Source organism: Tachysurus fulvidraco, chromosome 7 (genome assembly GCF_022655615.1).
Source record: "Tachysurus fulvidraco isolate hzauxx_2018 chromosome 7, HZAU_PFXX_2.0, whole genome shotgun sequence".
Lineage (NCBI taxonomy): Eukaryota > Metazoa > Chordata > Actinopteri > Siluriformes > Bagridae > Tachysurus > Tachysurus fulvidraco.
This window is the reverse complement of record NC_062524.1, coordinates 3,938,612-3,946,111: the sequence shown is the minus strand read 5'-3', so window position 1 is coordinate 3,946,111 and position 7,500 is coordinate 3,938,612. Positions and strand designations below refer to the sequence as shown.

Sequence of the window (7,500 nt, the reverse complement as noted above, 5' to 3'; positions counted from 1 at the left end):
ATGCTTCATAATAGAAATCAAACACCTCGTTTTGCTATCATAAATAACTTATATTTATCTCTAAGAAGTTGAGAATTGAGATCACTATATTGATATTATACGCTCGTATTTTATGGGTTTGTTTTGATTTTTTTATTGCCATATTTGTACTTTTATTTGCGGCTCGGTGTGGCTGCAGGGTTTCGTTCCATCCAAACAGAAGACCATGTCTGAGTCTGTTGGAAGCCAGAATCAATCAATTTACAGAAATCGACTTATTTTTATTCACTGTAAACAAATGAGTGAGTCTGTGAGTCCGATCCAAACTGAGTCAGGACTCTGTTTTTCTTTCAGTGTGGTTTAGACGTGTGTTTTTCCCTCAGTTGATAATCTTACACCGAATTTTAGTAGGGGGGGCACGGTGGCTTAGTGGTTAGCATGTTTGCCTCACACCACCAGGGTTGGGGGTTTGATACCCGACTCCGCCTTGTGTGTGTGGAGTTTGCATGTTCTCCCCGTTCCTCGGTGGTTTTCTCCGGGTACTCCGGTTTCCTCCTCCGGCCCAAAGTCATGCATGGTAGGTTGATTGGCATCTCTGGAAAATTGTCCGTAGTGTGTGTGTGTGAGTGAATGAGAGTGTGTGTGTGTGTCCTGTGATGGGTCGGCACTCCGTCCAGGGTGTATCCTGCCTTGATGCCCGATGACGCCTGAGGGCTCAGGCTCCCCGTGACCCGAGAATTCGGATAAGCGGTAGAAAATGAATGAATGAATGAATGAATGAATGAATGAATAAATGAAGAATTTTAGTTTTGAAGATAAATCTGAGCTGCATTTTAGATGAACAAACACTTGGAGCATCTCAGAGAGCAGAAATTGGTTTGATATCAACATTTATTCTAAAGATACAAAGATCTGTGTGAAAAGAAAACAGCCGTTTTTGTTTTTGAACTTGTCCATGTACTGTATATATCACCTCTAGTATTGCAGAGGAAAACAGAAAACTATGTTCATCTGAGCTTCCTATTAACACCAGTGTGGAGTGAGACATGACATAGACGTTCAGTGATTAACACGGACCCAACAACAACAGGAGCAGTCGAGTTGTTATGTACAACGTGAGTGTTACAGTGGGTGAGTTTTTGGAGAATGGAGACTCCTTCCATAAACGTCCCCTTACAGACAACACAAAAGATCTTTACTGCACTCATGGTACAGTGAGAAGATCTGTTGTGGATGCAGAGTGTGTGTTAATGATCTTCACTAACAGATCTGTCTGTGTTCAGCTCGGCTGCCTGATGTCACTCCCCTGCTACAGACTTTGACCCTGATTCCAGGAAAACCTTCTCTAACACAAGAAGAACTTCCTGAGACATTTTCTTCTTCTGACTCGCATGACACTGGGACGTGAGGAACTGTGATCTGATGCTCACATGTGCCAGAGTTTCTGTCATAATCTACACAAATATACAGCAAAGATATAAAGGCTAAATCCGGCATTGCTGATCTTCTTCAGTTTCTTTCAACTGGGATTTTCTTTTACTTCAGTATCCATTTTTATTCGTTTCGGTAGAACAGAACTGTATCAATGGGGGTCTTTCTTTCAGTCCTTGGGTCGGACTTTGAAAAGGCTTTTCTGGACAATCATTGTTCACAAAACTCTCTCTCTCTCTCTCTCTCTCTCTCTCTCTCTATATATATATATATATATATATATATATATATATATATATATATATATATATATATATATATATATATATATATATTTCTGATGTCATGTCTCTGAGAAAAAAACTCCAAGAAGTCACTCTGATTAACAACATGTGAGAGTTAGGAGTTAGAGTTATAAGCTATAAGTTGCAGTGAAACTCTAATATGCAGTAAATTATTATATGTCATAGCAAATTTTTCTCATTTATAGTACATTAAGTTTGAGTAAGATGATTATAAGTCAGAATAAATGATTAAAAATTATAGTGAAATGGTGCAAGTAATAGGAAATTATTTAAAGTTATAGGAAAAGATTACATTTATAAGTTATAGATTTTAATACATTATAATTTATAGTCAGATTATAAATATTTTATAACAAATTAATTCAATTAAGTAAATGAAGTTACAGTAGGTTGTTAAAAGTTGTAGTAAACTAAAGTTACAATAAATTATTTAAATTTATAGTAAATTAAGTTATAGTAAATTATATAATATTACAGTAAATAAAGTTATAGTAAATTATTAATTATATTTAATTATTATTTTAATATTTAGTAATATATTATAGTATTTATTATAGTTATATTATATAATAATAATAATTATTATTATTATAATTAATATTATATATTATAGCATAGAATTTGTAATTTCCCAACACTGAGTATTTAAACAGACATAAAAACTCCACACTATGATGGAATTCCAAGATTAGGAGACAGATTTGTTGTGATATTTGGAAGGTAATTAACCTTTAACTTCTAAGACAAATCTTACTTTAAGTTGATGGAGCTGATTTTACTATGAAAAAGATCAGAGTTTTCTAGCTGCATTATGTCAGTTATGATAAAATATTCCTGATCATCCTGGAGCCCCACAAACTGTTCTCATGCTCCGGTATCATCCTGACTGAAGACATGAATAAAAAAACGAGAAAACGGGAAACATCTAAAATATTTGATCCTTATATTTCACCATATATTGTATACATTTATATTGTAATGATTTGTCATGTTAAATGGAGATTTAATGTGGAGGTTCTTCAAAAGAAATTAAATCATTTAATTTAAAATCAATTTAATTTGAAATTAAGTACAGATATTTGTGTGCAAAGTGTGTGCTTTTTCGTGTCAGATGTTCAGATTGCACAAAAACTCACTTCTTCGTGAAGTGACACAGGATCACAGGAGTTAAAGAAACAGAACATGGAGGTTAAAGGATTTCAAACATCCTTCGAGGTGTTCGCCGAAGCAGGAGCAGCTGCTGCAGCCGATCACACACTGCCTCGGTGTTCAGTTACATCTCTACAGATGACTCGACTCATTCCACACTCATTTCAGACTCAACTCATTTCAGCTTCGCTCTCGCTTTTATCGGCCCCGCCCATGTCAGACAAGCCACGCCCACTTCCAGGTGCTGTGGGACAATCTTTCATTAAAGTTCATAGATCATTATTACTCCATCATTGATCATTATTAATCAATAGACGTGAAGTCATAATTTATAGCATAATCTGTGCTAGATGTGCTTCACAAAATTAAAAGAAAATAACATATATGTATATAACATGAACATAACCACGGTTCAGTCCTGTAGAGAAGGAGCTCTCGATTCTCTTCACGTTCACTCTATAACAGAGTGGTGGTATGGAGTGGTGTACAGGCAGCAGGGTTAGGACTGAGGTGTGTGAGCAGTGAGTGATATACTGAGTTCAGTTCATGTTTCATGCCGTCTGCCAGACAGAAGACTGACCAGATTCCCACAACTATAGAGCTTCACTGTGACATTCCATTACACACACAATCTAATACAATCCACTCCATCCATCCATCCATCCATCCATCTTTCTATCTGTCAGTATGTCAATCTGCCTATCTAGTTATCAGTACTATCTATTTTCAAAATACTTATTATAAGTTATTTTTTGTCTGTCTCTCTGTCCATCTCTCTCTCTCTCAACCTCCCAACTCACACACACAGACACACACACAATGCTTCCACTTCATACACTAGCTCTGTATTTTGTTGTCAATATTTACATTGATCACATTCCTAAAATGATGTCCTTGTTAATCTTCATGTCAGCTTTAGGAATTTTTCAAATGGACTGATCAGACAGACAGACAGATAGTCAGACAAGCTGTAATACACAATGACAAATGACACGAAAACAAGCACTTGTCGCATCAACACTCCATTAGCGCCGAAGCATTAGCTCGTGTTTGCTCTGTGAGGATACAGGAGTTCTGTGTGTGTTATATACTCTAGGAGCTGTACTCTGTGTGTGTGTTATATACTCTAGGAGCTGTACTGTGTGTGTTATATACTCTAGGAGCTGTACTGTGTGTGTTATATACTCTAGGAGCTGTACTCTGTGTGTGTGTTATATACTCTAGGAGCTGTACTGTGTGTGTTATATACTCTAGGAGCTGTACTGTGTGTGTTATATACACTAGGAGCTGTACTGTGTGTGTTATATACTCTAGGAGCTGTACTGTGTGTGTTATATACACTAGGAGCTGTACTGTGTGTGTGTTATACACACTAGGAGCTGTACAGTGTGTATAACACACAGTACTTAGTGTGTAAGACACTAAGACCTGTACTGTGTGTGTATTATACACACTAGGAGCTGTACTGTGTGTGTTATACACACTAGGAGCTGTACTGTGTGTGTTATACACACTAGGAGCTGTACTGTGTGTGTTATACACACTAGGAGCTGTACTGTGTGTGTTATACACACTAGGAGCTGTTCCCTTTGTATAGCCTGCACCCCAAAGGATCACCTGAGCCCAGTGAAATTTAAAGCATTCCATTAAAAACTGTAAAATCCATCCAAGCTGATAATAAACAGGCGAGTGTGAGGCCAGTTGGCAGCATGCTCACAGTGTGTTTTCACTCCAGTCACTTTAGAGGAGGAATTGTATCAGTGGTGACACTGAGATTAACCCCATTGTGTTTAGCACCATCTCTCTGTTCCACACTTCCACACTCATACAGAGGAAGAGAGACGACCAGAGGTCCATTAAAAAAAAACGCTCTGTACATGAGGTTTAGGTGAGTGCTGAATGATTAGATCAGTCACAAATATCTATCTATCTATCTATCTATCTATCTATCTATCTATCTATCTATCTATCTATCTATCTATCTATCTATCTATCTATCTATCTATCTATCTATCTATCTATCTGTATGTCTGTCTATCTATAGATCTCAGCTTCATATTGAACATACTCTGGGGTTTGATACGGTTTTCAGGGATATGTGTAACTCCACCATCATACTGTCCAGTTGTTCTGTAGTTAACTCATACGTACAGCTGAAGATGTTTTCCTGCTCAGATCTACTTCACACAGATACAAGCTGGAGACCAGACGCATCCATCAGCAGACGGAGAGCCGCCCGGAGCTGATAATGTGACACCACGTGAAAAGGCTGAGGAAGAGTGAGGAGTACTTTATTTTTCTGTCTGTCTCCCTTACATCACACTCACCTGTCTGACTCAGTGCTGCTGTTATTTTCCTCCCCGTCTCCTTCCCTTCTCTCCGGTGTTCTGTCTTCCTCACTCACATCACACTCGTCTTTCCTGCAGTAACGCACTGCTCACAAAGATACTACTGATACAACAAGCAAAGCCACAACTTAACGTGAACAATTTGTGCAGATTAAGGGAAGTATTTTCCAGAACATTTTCAAAATGAGTTACAAATAAATTTTTTTCTGATTTTCCTCTTCCTCTTTCTCTTCCTCGGTGTTGTCCAAACAGAAAAAATCTCTTTGTATCTTCATTTGCGATGCTTTGTACAGAAAACTGAGAATCCACATTGGGGGAGAGATTATTCTATAATCTGTGTGTTTATATGTTGATAAAGAACAGGGGAATTTTATAATATTATAAATAAACTTGCTTGAAAGTTTGCAAATATTGTACATTAAACAAAAATGCACCAATTAAAAATGTTTTCAATTTATTTTTTATCTTTTTTAAAAGATTCAATAATTCTGTCAAAACGATTCAACGTAAAAGACAACACAAATTTCCAAGTAACACATTTACCACACATGCTTTACTTTCTCTCTCTCTCTCTCTCGCTCTCTCTCTGTCTTGGTCTCAGTTTCTCTCTCGCTCACACACACACACACACACACACACACACACACGCACACACACGCGCACGCACACACACACACTGTTCCCTGCAGAGTTTCATGTGTCCAGTGTAGTCTGAGAACACAGTGAAATGTGTAACTTCATTGTGATTTGATTTTCTTCTCAGTTCTATCTGTCTATCTGAAGGACGTTGTCAGATGTGTCTCCTGCTCACAGTGAAACTAAGACCAGCGGTGTGCAAAATAATTCCCATGGTGACAAATTTCATCCCCACATGCGCAGCAGCGTCCGCCGTCTATCAGAGACACCCGAGTGTCCTTCGTCCTTCGCTGGATAAGTGTCCTAGCAAGAAGCTGCAACTTCATCCAGCTAATCACACACACACACACACACACACACACACACACACACACACATACACACATACACACACACACACACACACACACACACACACACACACACACACACACACACACACACACTCACACACAGTGTTGACAGCTGGAGAATATAGAGATCTATCTCCAAAGTCTTGTACTTTGTTTATGAGCTTTTCAAAGTTTTAATATGATTTAGTTTTTTATACTATTTTTTTAATTTCATTTTCTTTAAACTGTATATAGTATTTTTACTTACTTACTTACTTACTTACTTATTTATTTATTTATTTATTTATTTATTTATTTGGGGGGGGGGGTTGATGTTGTTTTTTCTTGCCTTTTTTCCCCCTGTTTGTTATCTTAAACTCAAACCACAACTTGTGTAGAAAGAATTAAATTTCACCAACAATAAATGCTTTAATTACTAAAGATAGATTGTTTTTAATGTTTTTTTTCCTGGGAAATACTGGTTTTAGGTTTCTTCACCTATCATATGATAATTCTAACATTTGGAAATAATAATAATAATAATAATAATAATAATAATAATAATAATAATAATCTATTTTCTGTAGCACCTTTAAAATTAGCATCTCAAAGCGCTTCAAAGAAGAAAAAGGAAACATACAATTATACAAATAATATGTTAAAATAAGTAAGATATAAAAACACACTAAGAACATACTATCAAAACAAGTAAGTTAAAAAAAATCAATTTCAAGTAAAAGCTACCCTAAAGAAATAAGCTTTAAGGGAGGATTTAATGACACTAAAGGATTCTGCTTGCCTAATCCGAACAGGCAGGAATTCCAGAGTCTTGGAGCTACAGAAGAAAATGCCCCATCACCCATAGATTTTAAACGGGTATGTTTAAAGGTGGGGGGCACGGTGGCTTAGTGGTTAGCACGTTCGCCTCACACCTCCAGGGTTGGGGGTTCGATTCCCACCTCCGCCTTGTGTGTGTGGAGTTTGCATGTTCTCCCCGTGCCTCGGGGGTTTCCTCCGGGTACTCCGGTTTCCTCCCCCGGTCCAAAGACATGCATGGTAGGTTGATTGGCATCTCTGGAAAATTGTCCGTAGTGTGTGAGTGTGTGAGTGAATGAGAGTGTGTGTGTGCCCTGCGATGGGTTGGCACTCCGTCCAGGGTGTATCCTGCCTCGATGCCCGATGACGCCTGAGATAGGCACAGGCTCCCCGTGACCGAGAAGTTCGGATAAGCGGTAGTAAATGAATGAATGAACAGTTCAAGCTTGTAATCGGGTTTCTAGTTTATAGCTCCGCCCACTTTGTGTCGTTAATGACGTCTCT

General features: G+C 37.8%; 1 protein-coding gene across 2 annotated transcripts in view; it reads right to left on the bottom strand.

The window, feature by feature from the left end:
* Window positions 1-7,500, bottom strand: part of scn4ab (sodium channel, voltage-gated, type IV, alpha, b) — a 39,837-nt gene that overhangs the window by 24,404 nt on the left and 7,933 nt on the right. Inside the window, exon 2 of one of the 2 annotated variants that reach the window (XM_047816397.1) lies at window positions 5,192-5,315. The exons of the other annotated variant lie outside the window; for it this stretch is intronic. The gene's annotated coding sequence lies outside the window, so the exon portion shown is untranslated. The remainder of the gene's footprint in view (window positions 1-5,191; window positions 5,316-7,500) is intronic. 2 annotated transcript variants of the gene reach the window in all.